The sequence below is a fragment of the Phasianus colchicus genome, chromosome 5, assembly GCF_987193195.1.
Source record: "Phasianus colchicus chromosome 5, bPhaCol1.hap1.1, whole genome shotgun sequence".
Lineage (NCBI taxonomy): Eukaryota > Metazoa > Chordata > Aves > Galliformes > Phasianidae > Phasianus > Phasianus colchicus.
Genome location: NC_143440.1, coordinates 29,816,497 through 29,843,885, shown reverse-complemented (window position 1 = coordinate 29,843,885; position 27,389 = coordinate 29,816,497). Strand labels below are relative to the sequence as shown.

The 27,389-nt window shown below is 44.5% G+C and overlaps 1 protein-coding gene across 12 annotated transcripts in view; it reads left to right on the top strand.

Moving 5' to 3' along the window:
• The first annotated feature begins 5,964 nt into the window (after positions 1-5,964).
• TMEM229B (transmembrane protein 229B) overlaps positions 5,965-27,389 on the top strand; it is a 40,521-nt gene continuing 19,096 nt past the window's right edge. Inside the window, exons 1-3 of one of the 12 annotated variants that reach the window (XM_090141160.1) lie at positions 14,948-15,229; positions 17,246-17,406; positions 24,544-24,703. The gene's annotated coding sequence lies outside the window, so the exon portion shown is untranslated. The other 11 variants (XM_090141168.1, XM_090141162.1, XM_090141165.1 and 8 more) reach the window with 11 other exon arrangements.

The window sequence follows — 27,389 nt, the reverse complement described above, 5'->3', positions numbered from 1 at the left end:
GTTTACTCTGTTATCATAAAATTGATCATAGATGGTGCTTTTGATGCTGCCAGGTTGGAAAAATAATCTCTTGGCTTATATTCTGAGCACATCTGATTTAGACTCACCGAGTGGAGTCGTGACTGCCCATCATGTTGTCATTGATAGGGAAACATTTTCCTGACTGCAGCTAAATTTTGGGCCAGGTTGGGCATTTTCAATTAAATAGCAAACTTGAACCTTAAATAGTTACACTTTGCCCTTGCTGTTTGGCTCTCTTGCATACCAAAGACTTAGCTCTTAGCAACATGAAATCCCATCCTAATTAGCTTCTGTTTAACAATACCACTTTGTACCATGCTCGGAATGCTAAAACTCCTTCCATTCTGGGGCTTTAGGAGAGGAGAATGTTTCATTTCAAGCCTGATGCAGTTCAAGACTCTTCCTACAATTTTTTGAAGTTTAAAGTAGTCCTTATGTTAAACCACAACCACTCTGTATGAGTAAAAATCACATTCAAGAAATAAAATACTTCTAACCAAACGTAGTCCAGTATAAGAACACAAATGAGAAGTTCTGGATTATTCAGCTAGAGAATAAAAAACATGTACGATTTACTCTCTGAGGAGACAGTGAACATTTACAAAATGGAACAATTCTCACATATACAAGTAAGCCATCCTTTGCATTTGAACCAACCCTTCCATCACTTCCCAAAAACTTCAGTACCAAAGGTGCCTCTGTTTAAGACAGAAAGAAGTAAGGTCTTGGCACGTGTAATCCTATATCTCCAACAGTCACAGTTTAAGTCTCCCTGCAAGATGACAAAATTTCCACCAGCAGTTGTGAAACTGCTTATTTGGTCTGTTGACAAGAGATGTTCATGAAAATATAAGCAAACACACAAATGTTGAAGAGAAAAAAAAGAGAGATCTTATACTGAACCATTATAACAATTGGCATGGCAGTGTGACCATCTAAATGTATTGAGCTGTGTGTTTTTTGGTTTTTTTTTATGCCTGCCTTTTCTTTTATTAAGGCCTGGCCACATGGAGAATCACCTCTAGAGAGCCTCAAGAACTACGTATCTCCCTAGAATAAAAAACAAACAAGATGGCATGTGAGGATCTGCCCACCAGAAATGCCAATATTTAATGATGATCATCATCACACGTGCTGTTTTCACTATTATGCTACTATCTGTATATGTATCCTCATATTACAGGAAGGTGTCTGCTTTCCATGAATGTCTCTTATTTGCAGCTATCTGAAGATACAGAGAGTGATGAGACAGGGCTGTTTTTCTTTTCATCGTTTCAAGAAAACTCTTTGCAATATATTCCACTTGATATCCTTGAAACTTTGACCTAAATTCCATCCCCAAAATCTATTCCCCTACACGATGTTATTCATAATTATGAAGATCCTGTGATGGCCTCAAATAGGTCTACTTGCTTTGAGTTCTTGTATTCTGTGATTATACAGATTTCTGTCATTTTCTGTGTATTGTGAAGCTGTACAACCAACATATTGCATTCCTTAAAATAAGGGTTTTTATCTTACAAAGTAAATAAAAGAACTCCTTGAAATGACTTTGATGCCTATTTTAAAGGAAAAACTCCACTGTTGTATGACACATTCCTGTCACTGTAGGTAAGTATAGAGAAACACAGGAAAAAAAAATAAAAACAGAAACAAAACAAAAAAGAACAGCAAAAAAAAAAAAAAAAAAAAAAAAAACCTGCTCAAAAGTCTTTGCTAAGATAAACTTAAGGTTGCAAGTTTGAATGGATACTCAAGTCACAGAAAATTGGCATGAAATATAGTATCCAGCAAATCTTTATTTTTTAGATCTTTCTGCCCATAAAGATTTGGAGGCAGTTTGTTGGACTTGGACTGCAATTTGTCGGGATAGTTCCAGCATGTTTTGTCTTTTACACTCAATGGCATGAAAACTGCAGACAGGAATCGTGCACCAGTGGAACCTTTGACCTCTTGCTCTGTGTGGATGACAGACAGCTGTGTAGAGCCACTAAAATTGACTCAAATGACAGAGCTAAGGGACTGTGTGTGTAGTCAGGTCTGGGCTCTGAGTAAAGGCCTGCTGGTGGAAGTTGTAGATAAGGCTGCTAGAAATTATCCAGTGCCACAGAGAAGCCTGTATTAGCCCCAGTGAGTGACAGAGTTTCCATTTGTTACTCTGCCTAATAATTTTTACTTTTTTTGTCGTTACTGCATTTGGATACCCAGAAAGCAACATGGGCAAATGTCTGTTCTGAGCCTGTGTGCTTTTCGCAGATTTTTCTCTTTCCCTCTGTCATCCAGCAGGTGGGAGGAGATAGACACAAACAGTGAAATGTAGGGCTGCTGAATGGATTGTTTCCCAAAGATACCCTGTTTCCCTGTGCACAAGTCCTCCGGGCAGATTCAGTTGCCCTAATTTTCATACAACTATCCACCAGCCCCAGGAAACATAACAGCACCATTTTTTACTCTTTTGGAAAGAAAGGATTTAGGTATCACAGTGTTAATTTTAATTAATAACAATAAAGGGACCCTACTCTTGCCCTACCAACATCCCAACAATACCTACACTGAAAAACTGCCAGTTGATGTTACAGGACTGGTGTAAGCAGATGGGATATCAACTCATCTATCTGCATCTTTTCATTAGCAGTTTTCCACATTGTTTTTAGATGTTTCTACATTTATTTCTGCAAGCATAACATCCTGGGATATCTTCTTGGGGGGAAGTGAGGGACAGCATAATCTAATTATGGAAGCAGGGCTTGTGAATTCCTAATTTCATTGTGCTTTATTTATGCCACAGGGATGTTTACAGATAAGTAATAGCTAAGTGTTCACACATAATTATGAGCACATAAATGTTTTATAGTCAGTGCAATATAGCTAGTAGGGGCAATTCAAATCTGGGATCACGCTGGACAAATAGTTCATTTGGAGAAGGTATACTATATACAAGGGCAGCTCAGAAAGTAATGCTTTCTATATTGTTATGTTGTCCCAAGACATCAGAGGCAGATGTTGGCGGTGTGGCAGTAGAGGTTTGTAGCAGAAATGCTAAGTCATAGCATGAAACTTACTGAGCACCTAGTGGGAAGGCAGGGCCAACCGTGGGGAACTCAGCTGCGTGCAATGTGTCTGAGTGACCAGAAGGGGTGGAGCCAGGATCCTCCCTTTCCCAGACCTCATTTAAGGGTTGGCAGTGGAGTTCAAGGTGCCTTGCTGGAGGTTCTTGTCTATCTGATGTCATCTGTAGGTAAGCAGCTTCTTTTCTTTATTTTTGTGTCCATGGCATTTGAGTAAACTCTTGCTCCCTGCAGCCTGGGACTTTGCTACCCTGTTGTCATTGCTGTGCTTTCTATTGCTTTCCAAGATTGAACCTTACCACTAATATTCCTTTACGTTTTGTTGCTGTGTGGCAAATGGCAACAGAAGGGCAGTCAGACAAACTTGCATCTGATATGGAAGTGTGTATAAAGCTAAGATCTCTTACTGATTTTCTCCTTATGGGAGAGAATTGTACCCATTGACATTCATTGATGCTTGATGAGTGCTTATGTAATCCAAACAATGGATTTGAGCAGTGGGATAGTGGGTGGTGCCTTTCAGTAGTTGTGACATCGAAGTGACAAGCAAATCACCTTCTGGATGGCCACATGTAGCTGTCACCAAAAAATAAAGAATGTTGTGATCAGCTCATCCATGTGAGTTGGTGGATTACTACCAGGGAACTATGTATGGAGCTGAATATCATCTTCAGCACATTGGAAATGATGCTGGCAATGTTGAAATACTGCAGTTTGCATCAGCTTGGTCCCATGTAGGCTTACACAGGGATGGAAAGAGCATCCTATGCAAGTTTGTTAGGACCTATTGATCTAATATGAGGCTGAAGGTGACAGACTTCTGGATCATATTGTTACCTGTGAGGATAAGTGGTGTCATAGCTACAAGCTGGAGCCAAAACAACCGCCTATGGGATGGTGACATCTGAAGCCCCTTTCTAGGAAAAAGTTCAAGATACAGCTCTTAGTGAGTGAAGTGATGAGTACTGCCTTTTGGAATAGTGAAGGGGTGATTCTACTGGATTTCCTGGAAACCAGACAAACCATCAACTCTGACTGCTATGTTGTGACACTGGCTAAGCTGAAGGCTCAAACTTCCAGAGTCAGGCCAGAAGGGAAGACAACTTTTCTCTTGCAATGCAATAATGCCAGGCCCTGTACCAGTTTGAGCACCGTGGAGAACATTGCCAGTCTTGTGTACATTGTCCTACCATACTTGTCTATAGTTTAGATTTGGTGCCTTCTGACTTCCAACTGCTCAGGCTAATGCAAGATGGATTGTGTGGGCAATGTTTTCCAAGTGACAATGCTATCATAGCAGCTTGAAACAGTGGGTCACCTCTACTGGTGGAGATTTTTGGGTGCAACATGCAGGCCCTTGTTCATCACATGTGAAAATGCGCAGCTAATTGTGGTGACTATATTGAAAAATACTGCTTTGTAGCTGAGAATTTTCTCTATCAAATAGTGTTAATATGTTCTTTGAATCTATTGTAGTTTCCGTGGAAATAAATAGGAGGCCTTACTTTTGGAGTGACCTATGTAGTTTGTACTCGGTCAGAATGGATGATTTGTGGTTGAGCTTGTACCTAAGAGACTGATGAATAAAGCATCCTTAAGGAACATCTATACAGATGCAAGCAATTAAAGAAAAAAAGCCTGCTGGAAATACAGCAGACTCCAGAAGTATCTTATATGCTGATATCATCTTTGGCTGTGCTGAACTATGGTTGAATGTTTCTCTCTAATAGCATGCCCACTGCTAAAAACAAAACTTCAAATGTTTTTGAATTGAGAAGCAATTACAATTTTTTAATTCTTATTTTTTGCTGAAGCACTATTTAGCACTGGTGCTTTTATTCTCAAATTTGCCTCTTATTGTGATTTTCCTTTGGAAGGATATAAGAGGCAAATTAATTTGTTTACAAAGACAGTTATGCAAAAAGATCTGATGGCATTGGGTGGTATAGGAGAGATAGAGGTCAAATTATGGAACAAGTGTTAGTTACTCATGCCTAATTGGGCTTCTTTCTGATCTTCATTTAACCTGTTTAGGATCTGTCTCACGCAGTTAGGCAGGGTGTTATGGGACAGAAGTTATCTAGTTTGACCATCACTGTGGGATTAGATTTCCTGTAGTTGAGCAACTTGTCTGAACTTCTCATCTGGCACTACCTATCATCAGTGGAGAAAGGAGAGCTTGTTCCATCCACTTAGGATTGGAGCGAGTCCATCCAGAAGCACCCACCTCTCACAATTGAGTATACAGGGAGTTACAGGAGTTGGAGGGCAACAGATTACAATATTCTTGCAGGCAAATGACTTTCACAAATGGCGAGACAAAAAATACATAGGTATCTTCGCTCAAGTTTTACTTCACTTAATCTATTTTTGTGCTTGTTTCTCTGAGGTTGGCTTCTCGTTATCAACATTAGTTACATGAGCTGTAACTGAAATTTCTGTAGGATTACTGATTGGGATTATTTGGTATCTGAAGCATAATTTCTAGTCTCTATTAGAATTGTCTGTCTTCAAAAGTAAAGTTTTAAATATCACTGCACTGGACATTGTTGAGCCTGCATTTTTAGGCAGTGTAGAAATATCTGATGGTTGTATATTACAACATGATAAAGTCTCATAATACTACTTCTGAAAATGTCTTGAACTAAATGATTTTTGGGGGTAGACATGTACTTAATCCTATTATATTCTTCACAAGAAGTCTCCTTAAGAACTTTCAAAAAATACATTCTTTAGACAGTATGACCATTCCTATGCAGTCTATGCTGGGGTGACGCCTATTGATGGGAAGCTTTGTTATATTAGATAAAGATGAATATTTGATGAAGTAGTTATTTATTCATTGTATCTTAGAGTCAGAAAGACTTCCTCATGTGATTCTTCCTAGTCATCAAATGATTTGGGACCATTTGGCTCCTACTCCACCTGACCTATTGACATCTGTTGGGATCACGTGTCTGCTGTGGGACTACTGCTGAGATGATGACAGCACCTGGAAGGAAAAGAAGGAAAGGAAGAAACTACCTTTTCAAAATGCAAAATAATCTCATGGATTATCACTTCGATGCATTATTTATCATATAAATGTATACAGGTAAGGTTAAGTGGCTGCTCATCCAGACCTCTGGGTATTCTTTCCAGCTCTTTACAATGAGCTTCAGAAAAACTTCTCTGCACTTGAGGTGACCTGCTTGAGCTCTTAACATAAATACATTGTAGCAGCATAAAACCAGAAGTATTTATTGCTAAGAAGAAAATTAATTTAATCAACATTCTGAAAGCTGCTGAAATGATTTATATATAATCTCCTGATTTAGTTTCTCTCCAAGGAGAGAGTGAGTAGAAGAGGAGGAGACAGAATAAGGAGGATATGCTTTGTGTTAAGGACAGTGATAACTTATTTTAGCGTTTTAATAACCAAGAACCACATGCTCTTGAATGTACTAAATAATATCAAAGCATAAAGTACTACTGGGGGAAAGGAATCTCTCAGAGGCCATCAAATCAAATTAGAGGGCAGGATGAGGTACTCTAAAAACACATCAAAGCTGATGAAGAGAAGCTTGGACAGAAAAATATGAAAGGTAACTGAAAGCTGTTTAAGAAGAGTTACTATATAAAAAGAAAGTGCCTCAATTTCATAAGCATAATAGAGTGTAGCATTGTTTGAAATTCCATCCTGGGTTAATGTGTGAACTGAAGACATAGTTAAAAAATAAAAAGCCTACGTAGCAAATGGATAAAATATAAATTAGAATTTCCATTGATTAATATATAAGTTATACAGTATAAAAATAGACAGAAAAAGACAACACAAAAATTACTGTCTGGCAGGACTTAATAAAATGAGCTAAGAGTATATTCAGAATAAAAAGCCCTAATGAGGGTACAAACAGTTGCTTGATGGGGATGATAAGATGATAATGCAGCAGAAAATGCAAAAATATTCAATAAGTATTTCTGTTCTCCATTTGGAAATAATAAAAATGATGATGCACTTATATCACATGGGCTGATGGAAAAACTTTCCACTCCATTAGTGACCAGGAGGAATGTAAAGTATGTACTGGGGGTAAATATTTTAAAATCAGCAGGCCTGGATAGCTGACAGGAATACTAATAGACCTTATTTAACTGATTTCTAGCCTGCTGGTATTGATATCTAATAAATTCTGTAATAGGAAGGTAATATTAGAACAGTAGAGGAGTGTTTATTCTGTGTCAGTATTAAAAGTGACAAAGTCAATAATAACAAGATGTGTGCCAGTAAGGTTAGCAGCAGTTGGGGGGGAGGGAAGAGTATTAACTGATAAAGAATCATCTGGCAAAGAATGAGACAACTTAAGGATATATTTTTCCAACTACGGAATAATCTTGGTTAGGAAAAATGTCAAGAATTAGCATTAACATTCTTGCCCTGGTAAGGATGACAACTAGGATGTTCATAAAGTGCTTTCCAGCCCCATTTTCTGTGGTCCCACAGTGAAATAACATGGTTACCAACAGAGTCCTCACTTGATAGGAGTCTATGTGTGTGTAGGCAGCACTGGATCTTTGTACCCTATGAATTCCACTCATTGAGAGAAACATGGGACAACAGGATTGTTATTAAAAAGTTCTAGCTTCAGTTTTATTTAACACTTTAATCATTACAGTAAATAATTACAAGCTCACTGGTGACAAAATATGCAGATACATAAAGCCTGGTGAAATGGTAATGATGAAGGGGAAGCATTTATATAAAGCAGGCTCAATCACTTGACAGATCAGACATGTTGGAATAAAAAGCCTTTTGCTACAGCCAAATGCAAAGTTATGCATGTGGGAACCAGATAGGAGGTTAGGAGATGTGTAATCAGAAACTCTACCCTAGAAAACAGCGGTCTGAAAGGGATCAGGGTCATAAGGAGCAGTTTCACTCCAGCAAGATACTGTGGCGAAAAGTGTGAAATCAATCCGTGCATGCATAAACAGGGAAATGATGAGTAAAAGTACCAGGATGCTTTGTTTTGCCTCTGTGGTACTGGTGAGGCTAATCATATGCAGGATATTTATTTTCAAAGGCTGCTGAGAAATGGGGAAGGTGCAGTAGCAGCTTTGCTACTATTCAAGATCTAAAGAAATTGCTTTACTGTATTAAAAAAAAAAATAACTTGCAGTGCTCAACCCATCTTCCTAACTGAAAAGGAGAAGCCTTGATTTATAGCTTGATTAATGAATTGGTACTGTTGGAGAAGTAAAACATGAGCAGGAAAGGCCTCTGAGAAGAGTAAATCTTAGTGAGGGCTTAGTGCAGGGGTTATAAAGCCAGACAAATTCAAGTGAAGAATGAGATAGAAAATGATTAACTACCAGAACAAGCTCATGTGGTGAATCCTTCATCTCCTTATGTCTTCATATCAAGATTAGATGTCTTCCTTACCAGCCGACAGCCAGATATAAATTGTCAAGCATGATTTATAGTTTAATACTGGAATATCTCTGTGAAAATTAATGGTCTATGGTATCTAAGAGGTCACTGTAGGTGATACTGATATCTGGGATCCATAGTGCTGCAGGAGAGCTATGTATTTATTACGATGATTATGTCAATAAGCTGTAGCTAAACATGCAACTTTTCTCATGTTCTGTCCTTTAAGTGCTGTCATTTAATGATAACAAGATGAATCAAGCTAGTGAAAGAAAACTAATGAAAGAAACTGGAGGACTAAAGAAAAAAATCAGTCAGGGACTTTTGTTCTAATATTCCTGTAGGTGGCCACTTCACCAGGTGGGCTGCTATTATACATGTGAAATAGAAGTTGCTGACTGATTGCCTTTTCCCTTCCTTGCTCTGTCTAGAAACTTCTTTCTTTAGCTGTGGCATGCACCAATGGCAAGTAACTCAGCCTCCTGCATGCACTGTATTAACAAAAACGGGTGAAGTATTTCTGAAAAACATGAATGGAAGTTAGGATGCAGAGGAGAAAACAACAACAGTGGGTCATTATACATGTTTTTCAACATTACTTAGGTGCTTGAACACAGGAACCTTATTTACCAAAATGTTATTTGATATCTGGATCACCAAAATGAATAATCATGAATTGTTGCTAAGTTGCTTTTGAGATTCCCTATAGTAGTGACCTGAGTATCTGGGTGCCTAAATACTTCTATGATTCAAGTCCCTGAAAACTTCCCTCCTCCCAAGCTCTTGGGAGACCTTTGTGGCTCGAGGGCAAAGCATGGATGCTGCTGAATGGTGCAGCCATTCCAAATAACAATTCAGGAAAGAAACTGAAGAATCTCATCGCTAATGGAACTTCCAAGGAAATTCAGGCAATGCAGAATGGAAAAGGGAAGAGTAGATAACATATTTATAGTAGGCAGCTTATCTGACAGATTTAGCTCCTTTTGCTGCTTCAGCCCTACTTGTGAACAGCTTTCATTTATCTCAGATGTTTTTATTATTCAAAAGCTCTTGGCCTGTAGAATGTTCTCGAGCAGCTCCTTGTGAGTATTTCATACATGAAAGTAAAGAGTCAAACTGATTCTTTGCTCTGAATAATTCCTTTATATTCCTTTGATCCACTTTGCACATCATTTCAGATCTCAGAGGAACGCTTTTTCTATTTCATTCATCCAGGCTAATTGCTCCCAACATTCTTTATTGATCTTCTTATATATTGTAATTCAAGTCTTTTCCATCATTTCCCCCATCCACTCCCCTCCTCTTCCTGGTTTATTATTACTTGACTAATTTTTAGAGTTGTACTGTAATTACTCAGAGCAGGCACTTGTCATTTTACTGTTGTGCAGAGCACTTTGCAAACGTGTCGTGTTGTATAAATAAGAATTACAGCTACAGAAATACTTTAGTCTCTCAACCATTTTGCAGTACAACGCATACCAGAGGTACTCTATGAAATAAAATTATTTATTATAATTATCCCATCTCTGGTACTGACATTCAAAAGTATTTTAGGTGAATCACGCTCCTTCTCTATTCTTTCTGTTTTTTAGCTGGCTCAGACTTGCAAGATATGTTGGAAGTGATAGCACTGGGTTGCTTCTAGACACTCTAGAAATCTTCGAATATAACATTTCCTTTCTTTTCCTGCTTCCTCCTGGCATACTTCTCAGCCTTTGAGTAAAGGAAATGAGTTTTGGTTTATGGCTGGGGAAGCAAACACAGAGAGGTGAATCTGGGGCCCTTGGGGATGCCTGAAGCACATCTGTAAGCAGAGACCAAGTCTCCAATGCTCCCATCACCTGACGTTTTTAATGGGCAATGCTTTCCAGCAAAATAAGTTACTGGATTGAGAAGGACTGTGCATGTGCAGTGTTGTATGGCAGCTTTCTCTTCTTCAAAGTGATGTTTGAAATTTGTTAAACCTGGGAAAATAATGGAAAATAGAGATCCCTCCAAACCTTTCTGGATCTGTAATTTCCACATATGTGGTATTTATTTCTGGCCTGGCAATGAAGCCAAAATAGAAACTGTAAGGGCTTATTTATTTTTCCAAAAAAGGTAAACAGAATCTTACTTTGCAAGGCATCAGTTGTACCCTGATGCACCTTGCCTGCTGCTGGTTCTGCAGCTCTTGCTGCTCTGTTCTGGCTGATACCTACTCAGTCCACCTGAAAGGGTGATGGCAGCAGTGCAGGATACCAGCACCAAACAATTTGTCTGTCAGTCCCAAGTGGTGGTCCCTAAACAGCACCTCAGAGGAAACTCAAAAGCTTTGGTTTCTGTGCAAATGTTCTGCTGTAACATTCTTTCCGTGCACATATTGAACTGGAACACTCTTTCCTAAGTAGGCTGCCTGGACAGGAGGAATGCTTTGCCATGTAACACTATGGTAGGATCTCTTCCCTACCCATCCTGCATAGTGAGAGCTCACCTCTGAAACTAAGCCATAAGGTATTGTAGGTATCTACAGTGGGAAGAATGCCTTTTAAAAAAGCATGTAGCCCAAAGCATGCAAACTTTACTATGGCTCGTGGAAGGGAATTATTTGAACAGCTTCAGAGAGTAAGGGAGCATTTTCAAAAACATCTGTCTTTTTTGAAGTTTGCTGCCTGGCCTCCAGCGTTTTGAGGCTGACCCCAAGAGCTGCACCTTACTGGCAGAGTGTGGCATATGGTCCCACTGCAGAGCCTGGCATGCACATGGTTAAATTAACAGGTGTTTAAAGGCCTTGAATTTGGGGCAGAGAGATGATAAGAACCTGTGTGGACCTAAGTCCTATTTCAGTCCTTTTGTAGGTCATGGACTTGTCAGGAATGGTATGATGTTAGTGCCTGAAGTCAGGAGAAGAAAGCAAATGTGCTTTGATGGGGCCTATAGTGGAAAAAAAAGATGTCCAGCTACATGCAAAAAATAAAAAGAACGCATTGCATGAGGAAATCTCCACTTTGAAGGGTTCACATTTGGAAAAACTACATTTTCTTCAATGAACTCCCTGGAAGTGTGAAGGTAGTGAAAATTCATGGCTTATGGCTATTTTTTTTTTTTACCTTCACCGAGAAGACAGAGGAAGCAATTTCCATGTTAAAGCGTTAAAACCTGTGCAAGCAACACAAAAATAAAGTAGGTTAGTCTGCTCTGAAACAGCACGTGACTTGTGGTAGTCTTCTTAAAACACTTCCTATTTCTGTTTGGAGAACATGTGGCAACACAGTGATTGGGGACCCCTCAAAAAAAAAGGGGGGGGAAGGAGAAATGAGTTTCTTCAATTTTTTTGTAAGCTTCAGAAAACTGAGGAACAATCCTAACAGAGAAGCCTGTTTTGAATGTACATCTGGGAGGGATTTATTACATAGAATAGACAGGAGATGTTCTGTGTTTATTTACCCAGAGAGATGAAATTCTCAATTCCCAGTTGTGGGACATCCTCAGGCATGCGGGGGGGGGGGGGGGGGGAAGGGCAATTTCATGAGCCAGGTGGTTAAACTTCTTTCTGGAAAAGTTTTTTCTCTGGGAAGTTTCATCCTCCATTAGTTCTGAAGTAATAGCAGATAAGTCATAGAGTTAAAGTGGAAGAAAAATGGGAGTTCCTGATTTCCCAGGTGCTTTTTTTTTTTTCCACACTGAGGCTGGATTTACAGAAGAGATGAGTGTTCACAAATGAAATGTAAATATAAAAAGCTGTATGAAGCAAAAATCTCTGGAGGAAAAGAGATGCGACAAGGCTCAAATTTATGATTCCTTTTGACTGTGACATGTCTGGGCTTCAAATCCCAGTCTGCAGAGTGAGATCTGATTTCACTGGGGATGACTGTGCTCACAGTGGTATTTGTGATGTGCTCAGACACTGCTGTAATGACCGCATTAAGAGTCTCTGAAGAAATAAGTCATCCTTTTTTTTCAGTCTGACAACTTTACCATAAATAAAACACAATTTAGAGTGGGGGAATAGGCTCTACTAGACTGGGGTGGGTGAGTGAGGAACAAGCCTGAGTATGTCCATGCTGTACTCTGAGTGTGCCTGAAGACAAGACTGTGGTACCAAGCAGATGTGATTATGCCACTTTTGGGGACATTTACATATATATGTTCAGGTGTGATACTGCACCAAATGAATAAATCTTTCCAGAACTAGTGTGGTGCAGAGACCTCTGGCTCTGGATGCACATGTAGAGGATGTAGGCCTGGTGCTGTGTATGATCTCTCTCTTTCCAGATAAAGGCAAGGCAGTCACGGCACAGTTGTAAGACGGTTAGTAGGATCAGCTGCATCTCTGCTGTCTGTTCATAAATGGCTGCAGAGGTGCTGGGGCATCTGTAGGTCACTGCAAATTTCCATCTCAGAGTCAGCTTCCTGCACATGCCTGGACATTCTGCAGAGGTCAGTTCTCGCTCCTGGCTGGCCCTCAAGGAGCACACAAGTGGGCAATTCTGGAGATCCTTATGCCTCTAGTCTCCTCTTACTCCATATTTCACCATTTTATAATTTCAGTTCCATTAGCATTACTAGCTCAGGCTAAAAGAAGGGAAGCTGGATGGAGAAACAATAGCTTTTCTTGACCAGCAAACACAGGCAGGGACCTGACCAGCCTGAGGGACTCAGCACCACCCCAGGTGCTCTCTGGCTGTCTGCCTCCTACCTGCCACTCAGCACAGAGCAGCTTTAGTCTCCATCCCCCTCAGCCATGCCTTGCCACCTCCTCCTTCCTTCTTCCTTACTCTTGGAGCCTCTCCTTCCTCCTCACCTCCTCCTTCCTCCCTGCTTACTGTGGCTAGGGAGGAGAATGCAGATTTATATGTTCCCTACATGTGCTTCTCATTTATTCTGGTCTGTCTCTGGCTGTTGATTTCTCCTTCTTGTAGGTGAGTATTTCTTATCTCTCATCTTCCTTTCTCTTTGACCTTTCCTCTGCTCCTCATAAGGCATTCTCTCCTCTCATGCTGTGAAATATTCGTGCTGCCTCATGCTGTGAAATGATCTCTCTCACGCTCTCTCTCTGGCACAATGCTCAGCACTTTCTTAAGGATGCTGTTTCACAGTAAATACATGAGCACAGCATCTGACTGCTATCCTCTGCAACTGTTTGATCAGATACAGTATTTTAAAGGTGCTTCTACAACATCACAAGTTGTTGTATCTTAGCATTTTCCTTCCCAGCTCTATTGAAATATACATCAAACAGCTTACTTTTTAAGCCAGCCTGAGGTCACTGGCACATGCACTACCATCCCAGCTGGCACAGCTTGGCTGAGATAGGGCTAACTGTGTTATTCTCCATTTCCCCTTTAAAACACTCCATCTTTCTGACACTCCAGCTCTCGCAGAGACTGTGTGGTCAGGTGACGCTCTGACAGGCGCTTTGCTGCAGTGTGGCATCCTCGGAGCAGCCACAGCTCTTTGTGCACAGCGAGTGGGCCCTGGGAGCACCAGGGCCATGACGGGGCTGTGCATCCATGCAGCACCTGTGGCACCAGTCTATGGGCAGGCTTTTTGGGAACCCATTCCTGTGAGCGCCTCAGGCCTGCGCTGCCTGAGGTCTGGTGCTGCCTCGTCACTGTGACTGTTTTTTATTGATCTCTGAACCGCTGAATCATTAAGCAGAGGTCATGAAAACATCTTTATTCTGCTGAAAGCATGAGCTCATCCTTCCTGGTATTGCAGGGGACAGGGGAGAGCAGGAGACGTGGGGGCTGGGAGAAAGAAGGTGCAGCAGTGACCTGGGCAGAGTGGGGAGCTCAGAGATGAGGTGGCTGAAACATGGGGCCAATGGCCAGGACACTTCCTATCCTGATCGTGTTACTGGAGGTAGCCTCCTACCCCATGACACATTGGGTTTTCTCTGTAAAGTAACAGACACAGAAATCTCTTTCCCTCCTGGAAAAAGGTACCACGTTAACCTGCTGCTGCCTGCCACAGCCCTCCCAAGTGAGTGGTGGTATGTGACTGTGTTGTGCACCATGCCCCAGGGCACTGAGATGTCTGCTCCTCAGCTCTGGCTCGAGGTTGCAGTCTCCTGGTTTCTAACCCTAGAGAAGGGCATTTCACTCTCCCATGTTCTCATGCTGCAGAAGAGTTAATGCAGAAGGAGAGAGGAATTTAATCTGCTCAACTATTTATGCCTTAAATTTATTTTCTTACTCTCCTTCTTTAGGCCATTTTTTTTCAATCTGGAGAGATCCTTCTGGGTAGAAAAACACTTCTTGCAGGGATTATGTTTCACTCTTTACCAGCTAAGCTACAGACAAATATTTCCCCTGACAGTGGTGTTAGACGTCCCTCCGCTCCCGGCTCCAGCAGCAGGCGGTTCAGGCTGAGCCCCACGGCCACCCCGGGCTCTGCGGGCACGGATTCCTTCGGAAGGGTAAATACGAAGGACCGCACCGCAGGTACCGCGCACCCGCAGAGCAACCGTTCGGGAGGGCTCCCGGAGGGCTCGAAAGACGGGTTCTGCGGCACGCACCCACCGCGCCGTGCGGGGAACTCCGGGCCCGGACCCCGCAGCCCCTCCGCGGTGCGGGAGGGGCGGAAGGCGGTGCGAGGCAGTTGGGAAAGAGTTAAGGGAAGGTGGCGGGGAAGGCCGGCTGTCGGAAGCGAGCATGTGCAGATTGCAACCGCATCCACACTACGGGCGAGTGTCACGGGCGCGCTTCGCCTCTCGCCGTCGCCGGTCGCAGGGCACCCATGGACCCCGGTGAGGCGAGGGCCCGCGGCGGGGTGGGGCGCGGCGGCCGCCCGGCACCTGCCCGGGACGCGCGCCGGCGCCCGGCGGCCTCTCCGCGGCCGGAGATGCGCCGCCCGGGGCGGAGGGCGGGCGCCCGGCTCTACCGCTTTCGGTTCGGTGGCAAGGGCCGCCTGCACCTCCGGGCCGCGGCTGCGCCTCCCACTCGGCGGGCGGCCGTAGCGTACCCGGGCGGGCGCCGGTCTCGGGCAGACAAAGGCGGCGGCGGCGGGGTCCGCAGTCGCCCCCTCTCGGGAGCGGCCGTAGGGAGCCGCGACCCCGAGCGTCGCCGCCGCGGTCGGGGGGTGCGGTGGTGCGGGGGCGCGGCGGGAGCTGCGGAGATGGGGAGGCTGGGGTTGCTTTGCTTTTGAGATGTGACGTGTTTTGAACAAAGCGAGGTGTTGTGAAATATCTCTGTTGTATTGGTTGTATCCCAGCACTCTTTGTGCTGGGAAAGGACATATCCGTGTTCAGCCCCCCAGAACAGGGCGGGGGGTAGGGGCCGACAGCCCCCTCAATGATTCCCCTGCAGCCCCGGGAACCGCTCGTGCTGCGGTGCCGGGAGGTCAGGAACCCGGATATCAGCACCGCTGAAACGAGGATATCCTTCTGCCGCTGCTTTTACATTTAAATCTGTCTCGGGATGTTTGCTCTTGTTCCATTTTTGGTATGGAAAACATCCAGAACAGCTGAATTTTTTTGCGAAATGGAAATTGTGCTTCCTCCCGCCCATTCCCTGCAGCAGGGTTCTGAATACTGTCCCCTGGTTTTGCGGCGCGGGGACGCAGCGAGGATCGCCCTCCGCCCCGCATCCCCTCTCCGGCAGCCGCTGTGCAACGCGGGGCTTCCCGGGGAGCTCCGCATCGGGGGGAGCGCCGACGTGCGAAGTCCCCCAAATCATGCAGCGCGGGCAGCGCATCTCTATCAGATGAAATGTTTGGTATTGTTCTCTGGCATCATGTGCTTGGCAGGTTTGTTCCGATTCCCTCCCATTTCCCAGGAAGAACAGTACCTGCAGGGGATGGGGACATTTGCAGGTGAGGTGGTGGCAGTTCCAGGATGGAGCTTTATGTTAGGATTTGCAAAGGGACCGGATTGCCCAGAGTGTTGCTTGTGGCTCGTGACTACACTGATGCATCAATACACAAGAACGGGGCTCGCTGCTGCTTGGGGTAAATAGAAAGCCCTGAAAAGATGAAACGTCCATAGGAAATAGCAAAAGAGGAGTGACTGAGATGCAGGTGTGAGCCTCTGTGGCCACTTTTGCAGGTGCTGGGGAACGCACGGCAGGAGACCTGCCCACAGGGCACCGCCATGCTCACGGTGCACCCTCAGGGCTCCCAAACTGTGGTGCTCCAGTGTACGTATGGTTTTCTGTGCCTCTGAGCATGATCCTGCTGCAGGGCAGGAGGCTGAGGCAGCTTCCTCTGGGGAGGTCTGATTTTGGGACTCTGGGTGGTGGGTCCCAGGGCAGGCTGCAGGACGGGACCAAGGGCCACAGTGTGAGTAGCGGGCAGTGGTGGATGGGGGCTGAGGGCAGCACAGGGCCCTGCATAGGAATGAACTGGCCATGGGGCTCTGCAGTTCTACTGGCAGTGTCATAGCATGAGGTAAAGATGAACTTAACCTTGAAGCAAGTGGGGAAGGGTTCTTTAAGTGAGGTGGTGGATCTGGCAGTGTTTGGAGCCTTCAGACTGAGGTACCGTTTTAAGATCTGTACTTCAGTATCTTGAAGAAGTCCTAAGGAGTGCAGATGCAGGATCCCCTTGGCCTTTTAATTTGTTAGTCTGCTTTTTCTTTCACAACAAGAGGGTGTGTTGTGCTGCAGTGTCCTGGAGGTATGCACATCACTCATTCATTTGGGTACAGTGATGGCTGCACCCAGTTCTCAACTACTGGGCTGTGGGTGGTCCCTGTGCTGTGTAGGAAGGGTGCTCTCTCTCAGTGCCCAACTCACCCCATAATTGCAGTTCTTGTTTTCCTCTGCAGCACCAGCAGTGAGCCAGGTGAGGCTGATTGCAGCAGGAGGTCTGGGGAGGTGGGAGAGGAGATGATGGCCCTACCAAGAGCCAGCACAGGGATTTCTGGTCATGGAAGATGAAAGAGAAGCAATTGGGAGAGCGTCCAGAGAAGAGAAGCCCAATGCAGTGGTGTGAAGGAGTCCTGATGGCTGGCCTGGGAATTGCAGAATAAATGGGAAACTTTATTGTTGGTATTTCTGCATTAGGATTCTTTGTTTCTGGGTTGCATTTAATGATGTTGTGTTTAAGGAAATGAAATCAAGTTGTTGTTTTTTTTTTAGTTTTGTGGATTGTTTTTCCCCTAGTCTCGGGCTGCTGCTATTGCAAGGTAAAACAAGAGAGCTACCAACATGACTAATTAAAGGGCAGCAATGTATCATTCCCCTGGGCTAATTATTCTGTAGAAAATGGGTCAATTACTTGGATAAATTGTTTGCCAGCAGGAGGCAGGAAAAGGCCCCACTCCTCCCTGCAGAATGCTGCCTACCTCCAGGTGAAGGCTTTGGAGAGTTGCTGGAGGCCAGGGTGTTCAGATACTCAGTGCAGACCAGGCAGGGAGTGGAAGTGTCTCACATTGTACAGCAGAAGTAACGGGTCCTTGCGTTTCTGTGACAACACATGAAACAGGAGCATCCAGATGGCATCTGAGCACTTGGTGAAAGGAGTGTGCAGGCAGCCAGAACAAGGCTAGTGAAGGCTTTGGCTCTCTGGACAGATGACCAACATCTCTGCTCATTTCTGGTTACTCAGAGTTCCTGGTGGTAAATGGTGCTCCCAATAAGATCTGGTGCAAGATAGAGCCTAGACACTTCATGGGCTGTCTAAAACAAAGCTGAAGGGCATCTACCTGCAGGTGTATACTGCTCTTTAATGTCTCCCCATAGGCTAAGTAAAAGTTCAGCTGCTTTAGAAGTTTATTTGTAGGCATATCTGAATGAGATTGTCATTCATGTTTGAGTTCAGAGGCGTCTAATTGGTCTGTATAAAAGAGAGTAGCATTTTGTTACCTTTGTTTTGTTCTAGATTTTTATTGCCAGCACACAAGTTTGCCACAACCTTATCTCAACCCCCTCCGCCCTCGCAGGCTTCTGTCAAAGCTGGATTAGATTACAGAGAGAATCTTCTCTACACAAATGTGTGCCGTCTTGCTTTCATTGCATAAGATCCAAGCATTAGGAGTCATTGGATAAGTGCTGATAGCACGAACGGCGAAGCAGGGAGGGCTCCTTCCCAGCTGCCCTGTGCTCAGGTGCGCTGGTGCTGAGCCTGCACCGGGGCTGCTGCCAGGCACTGTGCTGCGCTTCTTGACTCATGTGGGAGATGACGAGGTATTTCTGAAAGGGGGAAGCTCTCTCCTAGTATGGACAGCTGTGACACAGCGTGCTCCCAAGTGCCTGCTGGGTTCACTGTTTTCCTTGGTTTGTTTTCACTCAGAATATATATGTGGGAGATGGTCAGACTCATCCAGCTCCATCAGCTTAATCTTGGCTGAGAACTTTTGGCTGAACTGCATCCATACGCAGCTCTAGGTGGGGTGGGTTCTCGCCGCGATTGGTGGTGTTGGCAGAGGTGGGTGTGCACAGCCTGCAGGATCTTCAGCCGAGGTGTCCTCCTCGGATCTTGGACTGGCTGAGGCTCACGGTAAGGATGTTTCCAGCATGTCCCAGGAGAGGAATGATTTCTTTTTGTGATGCCTGGTGTTTTCAAAATGTGCATATGGTTTCCACTAGCGGCACGATAGGTGCCATGTGATTGGGTTTATTTTGATCCAGCAGGTCTTTCCAAAGCAGGTCTCTCTATTAAGCCTTTAATTGGTCGTGGACTTGCACAAGAGCTGCAGGATGTAGGGCAGAGTTTATAAAATTGCTGTAATGTCTACTAGCAAGAGAGGAACTGTGGTGAAGGTAAGATAATGACTTGGTAGCAGCATAGAGCTTGGCTGTCCTTGCTTGGGGTTTTTCACTGCGGGTTAATACTTTGCCACGGGGATGAGATACTGGGTTTCCAAAACTTCACCTTTGGTCACTTCAGCTGACAGAGACTATGTGCTGTAAGTGGAGCCCCAGGCAGCTGAGCTGCTTTCTGAGCAGTTGAAGACAGAGGTGCATATATAAAGTAGACACTTTATGTTTTAATGGAATATATCTCATGGATGTGCAAAAGATCTATCTCTATGGTGCAAGTTCTTTTTAGAGCTGATTATAACCTTTTGGAAACAATGCCTAGTTTTGATATTTGTATTATTAGCTATTGCTGCTCACTGTAAAGGCAGCTAAAGATTCAATTCTTTCATAGATTAACTACAGTGTAATTAGGTTTTCAAAGAGTAGATCAATAGGTACAACATGTTCTTTTCTAAAAATGCCGTGTATGCACATGTTCTGATTTACCTCTGCTTTTTTTGTAGTAGCAGCTCCAGGAGCTGCAGCAGTGCTTAGTACTGTAGCCTCAGGTTGGGGTATGGACCGTGGAGTGGGGAGAATTTTGGGTTTTGTTTTCTTTTTTCTTTCCTAGATAGTGAAAGTATCAGATTCTCGTGATAGAATTGTAATTTGCATGGTGTGAGACTGGACAGTCCTTGTTTCCCTAACAATGTCATGACAGTGATTAGAATTTGCTGCTCTTCGGACCAGGGCTTAGCAATGTTTGGAGTACTAAATAAGCTGTAAGTGCTAACTACAATGCTTCCTCAGCATCTTTCATCTTACTGTTCTTAATGAATTTTGGTGCCTCTCTGTGAAGGAGGAATTACTAGTGTCATTTTGCAGACAAGTAGATAAAATAAAATGCTTGCATAGAGACATTCTGAAAGCCACTTATATTCAGGAATATTAATGCTTCAACTTGCGTTTGAGCTACTATCTTGTCCTTTCTCTTTTGCCAGAAAAGCTATAGCCATTAATTTTGGTAGAACTTTGGTAGATTTATTTTTTTTTAATTGGGTTAGGAAACATGAAAGTGAGACGTTATTATGCAACGTCTCTAAGTGTGCATGTGATACTTGAAAAATGGTAATCAGATAAATTGCTAAGCAACTGTACCCTGCCTTCAGTTGCCAAAAAGCCAGTGACTTCGCTTTCATGATGTAACATGCTCTATACTTCTCCATGAAGCACGTGTAGGTGGAGTTCTGTGAGAGTTGCTCCTTTTAACTCCCCTCTTGCTTGACTGCCATATTGTGAGGTCAGGTTTGACCGTGGTTTTACAGAAATGTACTCACAGAACCTGAAAGCGACAGAACAAATGTTAGATGAGCTGTTCAAAATAATGAAGTGTAAGTAAGTGTGTATATAAGGAAACAGCTATTCTTTCCCACTGGTCTTCACCAGCTTGTAAAGAGCAGGCCATAGCTCATCCCTGGGAACATGAGAAGTAAGAAAATGGGTGAGATACTGATGTTAAAAGGCACACGGCAGGGAAATGTGTCGAGCTGTGGGAAACCTTGAACACCCACAGCGACCCATTTGCCCTGAGTGTTGAGAGGTGCAGTAATGCACAAGAACCTGTATGCAGAGCCAGCTGGTTCGTTCTCATTGTCTTAGCAAGAAGGGAATGGCAGGAACATCAGCAGTGAAGTGTGCATGGAGAAACAGTAAGTAGGACTCCAATAACATAAGGCAGATTTAGGGGATTTTGTTTGAAACCTGACTACCTAATAGATCACAGGATCTGTCTTAGAAATTCTGCAGGGTAACTGCAACAGCAACAAAATAGACTCTTGTTGGTTATTCTAAAATTCTGCTTCTTGTTGGTAAGCATCCACAGCAGCATTTGCAGCTCCTGTGGCTTGTGGAGCACCTGCCCGAGTTCTCCAGTGCTCGCGGGTGCCAGTGCTTCTAGGAGCAATCTGAGACCAGAGGCCTTCCAGAAGCCACAGTGGGCTGATGTGAAGGTGTTTGGGAAAGGATGCTCCTGACCTTGGAGATGCTTTGTTTTGTTTTTCTTTTTGCAGATGGCTGAAAGCTACTTTTTGTGGAGTTTTGCAACCTTGTTGCCGTGCTCCTCTTCCAGCCCAGACATCATCTCATGGGATGGTGCAGCCCTACCTCCTGCCTTTGGGAGGGAGTGCCATGTTCTGTGCTCTAAGTGCCTTGAGTTTGGGGATCCCAGAGCCTGGCTGCTCCATGCGCAGTTGGAAACCCCAGTCAAAGGACAGAGGGAAGGGCGTGCTGGGGTTCGTTTGGGTGACATCTGCATCACCCTCTGTGGAGGTCTTGCAGGGGTTAGAGGGCGGGGTGCATTGCTGAGAAGTTGTTTGCTTTCTGCTTCAGATAAATTGAGTCTGGGAGCTGCTCAGGAGCTCCTCAGTTGGTGGAACATCTCAGTTTAATTGCCAGGTAGTGGCATGGACCTGAGTTTTCTTCTCAAGTGCACTTTGCAAATCATGAAAAGGCATAAGCAAACAGATGAAGAAATGCACAAGTAGCCACTTGGCAGCCAGGAATTTCATTTCCATCCAGTTCTCACTGCATGAGTGCTGCTCCTTCACTTACTGAAGTGCAGCCCCTGCCTGCTGACAGGAGCCCGAATCCAGCATAACAGTGGGCTTCATATTCTTTCTTTCTTTTTTTTGAATGGCTGCACCACTGCTGAATATTTGTTGTAGTTGTTGATTTTTGCTAATACAAACATTACACCTTTTTAATCATTAGCATTTCAGCACAAAAAGTTCACTTATCATTTATGTGACCTTTTCTGACCAGCCAAAGTGCTGTGAACTCCAAGGTCAAGCCTTTATCTTCAGTGCTACATTTCTGCTCGTATGTTACGGCACAGTCTTTGCTAACAAAGGGTTTCTTTTTCTTTCAAGTGTAGATACACGTGCAACTAAAGCTATGGTTTCCCAAACATCTTGAGCTTATAGAAATGAAGGTGGCTTTTTTGTTTGCTTTTCTTATTGAAAAAAAGGATCTCTTTCCTGCTGGGTGGAGACCTGAGAGCCAGATCTGGGAGGTGATATGGCTGAGTACAGGGAGGTTTTTGGTAGCAGTGTTCAGATGAATGACAAATCCCTTGACTGGAGTTTCTGTGACGCTGTAGGCGGCTGTAGGGCTGGTGCTAGCAAAAGGGCTGAGCTGTACAGCAAGGCGCAGGACAGGACAGAGCTGTCCCAGTGTTGTCCCCCTGCCAGGAGAACTTCTCAGCTCCGCTCTCTCCTTCACTCCCATGCCAAACCTTTGAGTGAGGACAGAGTGCTCACCTCGAGATACATGGAACTCATCTGGCAATAAATATACCCTTTCAAATATGTACTTTGTTTTTTTTCCAGGGTGTGCCCAGCCTCGTGGCAAACAGTGGGTGTATGTGTTTATTAACTGGGTTCAGAGATGGGAAGAAAAACAAGTGACCCAGAGCTCAGCTCCTGGTTTAAAAGCAGTGGTGCGTTTTTTGGTCTTCAGGTTTGTGCCTTGAAGGAGTCAAGAGTGTTACAGCTGCTTATTTTGTATCATTTTGTTCTTCACTCTTTTACAAAACAAATTATAGTCAAATAGATCTGACTACGTAAAAAGAGTTCTCAGTGTTCTTTAAAATGCATTTCTAGCCAATACTGTTTGAAGTTTTGTATGCAAGCATCTGATAAATAGCTTACCAATACTCTACTGTAACAAAACGCGTACAATGAAAATAGCATACGTGCAAATAACTTACAGGAACATCAAGTTTAGAGCAATTTAAATGAGAGCAAATAAACAACAGTCGCTCTTTCCAATGTGACGTATAAGTACCTGGCTGTTAAAATAGCAGCTATTCCTCATGGTAAGAGAGGCTCCAAAGCAGACGTTAACATCAGTGCACGTGCAGGAAGTGCTTGGTGTGTCTCATGATACCAATGTTACATTGATTTAATTAGTGGTTTTATGCTATTCATCACTCCACTAATCTTGGTGGGAAGGTTTTGTTGGGGGAGGATTAGTTATTTAATCTGCATTTTTTTATTGGGATGTTTTTGTAGTTCAGTGTGATCTAAAGGCAAATGGTGTAATTTTTCTATTGTTGTTTGTATGATGTTTCTTTGTTTTTAAGAGAAAATGTTTCTCTTGAATTACTGTTGGATTTAGCTGCCCAAAATTCCACATTCATTGGGATTTGAGAAATGTTTATAATATCTAAAGGAGGTGGGGTGCAGATGGATGAGGCCAGGCAGTTCTTGGTGCTGCGACAGGACAAGGAGAATAGCCTAAAACTTATATGTGGGAAGCTCCATAATAACACGTGGAAGAACTTCTTTATGGTAAGGGTGATGGAGTGCTGGAACAGGCTGCCCAGAGAGGTAGTGGAGTCTCCTTCTATGGAGATATGCAAGACCCGTCTGGATGCCTACCTGTGTGATCTATTGTAGGGTACCTGTTTTAGCAGAGGGGTGGGACTCAATGATCTCTTGTGGCCCCTTCCAACCCTTGCAGTTCTGTGATAATGTGAAGATCCTGTTTGTTATGCAATCTGGCACATAGGTGTTCTTGCTCTGTAACTTCGTCACGTGCCATTAATCTAGAAAATTGCTGTGTGTAGACAAGCCTTCAGAGTGTGAGATCTGTGAGACTGAAGTGGGTACGTGCTGGATATTTTTGTGTTGGAACTGGCACCTCAATGTGTGACTTCTGCGCAAAGCAGCACTGTGGCACCTTGAGCGACAGTGCTTGAGAAGGGGAGGGCAGCTCAGGCATGCGGCTCTGCTCACAGCCTGGGCCTGATGTGGGGGCAGGTGGCAGCCTCCTCACCAGGGCAGGGGGAAACAGGCTGGGGGCTCGAAAGGGCCTGCCTGTGTGAATGTGTGGAGCAGAAAAGGAAGGGGAAGGAATGTGTGGTTAGAGGATAGATAGGGAGGCAGTTTTAGGAGGAGGATTGGGGTGAAAAGCAGCTTACTTAAAAATAAATTAACAAATTAAAAATGGTTGATGGGCAGGAAAAACAAACTGAGCAAACACTTTCTGGTAGATCCTCTGATGGTTAACTGAGCCCCTGTTTGAGACGACAGTGGTGAGGAACCTTTGGTCATTGGCTCTAGAGCCATGCTCCTCATGTTTGTCGTGGCAGGGATCCAGAAGGACAGTGCAGAGCAGAAGGACCCAGCCCAGCCTGGGGAGTGGCTGCCAGCAGCCAGCCCGGGACTGGGACAGGGGCAGCACTCACCTGCACTTGGTAGAGGCTGGCCGTCCACAAAGCCAGGTGCCAGGGCTGAGATACAAACGTTGCTCTTTGGGTGTTGGAAGCCTCTCTCACATTGTGCTGCATTAACATTAACCTGTGCTGCTTTGCTTTACAAAGGCTGCCTGGTCGCCACGCTAGTTGCTGGTTGCACGCTCCTGTCTCGAAGACAGCAGCTCTCTGAAGCAGCTCGGACCTGCGGGGACAGCCTGGCCTCACCACGGATGCTGTGAACTGGGAGCTGGCCAAAGTGGGAGAGCTGCCGGATCCCTCCCAACAGGTAGGGCTGGGGGGTAGAAGGCAGGAGTGGGCTTGCAGCACAGCAGATATGTAGAATGGGTGAGTGTGGGCAGGAGGTGAAATTATTTCCACCTGCAAATTGTTTTTTGGAAGCATGAGTAAGGTTGCTGTTTGCATGCATTGCCCTTGGTTTCTGTCTGCTTCATGTCACACTGTTCTGATCGCTCATAATTTATATTGCCGAGCTTATTCCAGCATTATTGTCACTTTAAAACCTCACCCACAGATAGTCTGAGGAAGTCACAGCAATCAGGACAGTGGAGCACTGCCTGAGCTAAAGAAGAGCAGTAGGTAAGGAGCAGGGGCTGCTCTCTGCACAGGTGTGAGTCAGATGATGCGGAGTCTATTCCTGTCCCTGAGGAACAGTGCAACCTCTGCACTCGATTCACCAATGTGCTACTCTGCTGATCACAGGCTCCTCTTGCCTGTACCTATTGCAGCCTGCTACACTTGCACAGGGTAAAACGCTATCAAAGTGGAGAGGTTTTATATTTGAGCGAAGACTTGCATTGATCCTGGTAGACAGGCTAGGCACTGTGGGACCTCAGCAACAATCCCTGGACCCTGCAGCGTTCTCAGAGTACTCTGCAGCACAGTGCCCTAGCAGGAGGCAAAGTACAGGTGCTCTCGTGCAGCTTGCAGCAGTACAGTTTTGTTTTCTGGATTGTGGCTAAGGCCCTCATGGTAGGTAATGCACAGTACTTCTTCTCTGACTGGGAAATCACTTTGAGTTTTCCATGCGTAGCACCTACATGTTCAGATTCACATAGCACCTCCACCATAGTCTGCTCTCTGTCTCAGGGGTCTCTTGGCCCTTTCCTAGTGGTGGTGTCCAAGGGATCCCATGTGGTACTGTCCCAGTCTCACAGGTTGCCTTGCTTGATCCCTGCCCTCTTCTGGGAATGGGGAGCAGTTCTGGACAGCTACTGAATAAAAGCAGTGGGCTGAACACTAGTGGGCTAGCGATGTGGGTAAGCAGGGACAACAACTGCTCCAGGCTCTGCGTGTGACCTTGCTGTTGGTTGTGCAGTTGTATACAGGCCCTCAATTGGTCAGAATGTCATCTCTTGAGCAGCAAGGTTCAGGCCAGTTCTGCAGGTTATGACAAAGCAAGAGTCAGCAGCTTCCTAGGAAGGTTGCTGCTGCTGGACCGAGCCTTGGAGTGCACCCAGACATTCTGTCAGTGATGCAGCCACGGATTCCTCTGGAGAAAGCTGTGTCTGGCATGTGCCCTCCTCTATAGTACTATTGCTGTGAGCAGAGCAAATGCCGCTTATCGCCTGCCCTCAGGAGCCATCAAAGGAGGCACAGACGTCTCCTGTTACTGTTAAAACAAAAACTGAGCACTGTGTGGGCACAAGAAAACATAGATCCATTGGCAGCAGAACAAGACTATGAATAATTAATTCCTCCAATGCCTCCTGTATGTGCCATCCACTTGGGCTGCTCAGAATGCCATCTGCTAGAGATGCAGACAGATCTGCTCCCAGAGCCCAGGGACACGACCCTGCAGACTGCATCACTCTTCCACTCAGGCTGCCCTTCTCCAAGAACCTGTCATATGCACTGTTGTGACATCCTCGAGGACACAGAAGTAACCTTTGCTCATTCTGTGGGCTGTTGGTAGGAACTCCCATAACACCAATGGAACTGGGATGTGTCTAGTGATAGCAGCCTGGAATGTCTGTGGGAGGGAAATGAGTTAGGATCAAGGAGGCACTGACTGCTCCCTTTTGTGAAAGCTGGTAGGGGGCAGCACCTTTAGAGTGGCTGCGCCTTGTTTTTAAAGAGAATTTATGCTATGTTAGGTTGTTTCTATCTATGTCCTACTGAGAAGCCAGACTGTCATCTGCCAAAAGTCCTCTGAGCACAGCTGGACTTTTCTTTCATTACAGAGTACCTTAGCATAGAAGAGGGTGCTTACGTGCTGTAAAATATATAGCTTTTCTCAACTCATTTACTAGTGGGCATTTGCTCCATGATTGGAAAACTTGTTGGCAGCTGAAGCTGAGAAGTGCCAAGGAGTTAAGAAACTACAAAGGCTAAATTCTGAACTGCTGTGAGCTCATGGGACAGATGAGCTGGGAGGTCGGAAAGAGCTTGCTGAAGATTTTTTCAAAGGCTATTCCTCACCACAAAATGCACATACTTAGACACAAGGGAGAATTTACCCTCTCTGACATGCTAGTATGAAGATTCTGTCAGCCATTTCACATACCTGGGCTGCAGAATGCACACCTTATTTCACACTTCTAAGTATTGTCCCCCATTTTTCTTTTGTGTCTTCCAGATTTGCTCTTGGCTGTCAGGCTTTTGCTGAGAGATTTAGACTGTTAGCATGGAAAAAGTTACCTTTAACCAGCAACTTCTGCAGAAGTAATGGGCTTCTTTGGCAACAGTTCAGCCCTTGTGTTTGCAGCTGCCTAGTAAAGTCATCTACCTTGATTTTAGAGCAATTTGAATGTTCTTCCACAAAAATGAGCATTGAGGAAAGAAACCGGATATTTCAATCTAGGAAAGACACTATAGCTCCAGAACAGAACATCCAGAACAGTTTTCAGCTTTCAATTTAAGCCTTCTCACTGAATTTGCCCTAAAAGTCACTCGCCTCTGAGGCTGTCCTAGTCCAGAAGCTGAGGGAAGTCGTAGGTGGGAAACAGAACTGA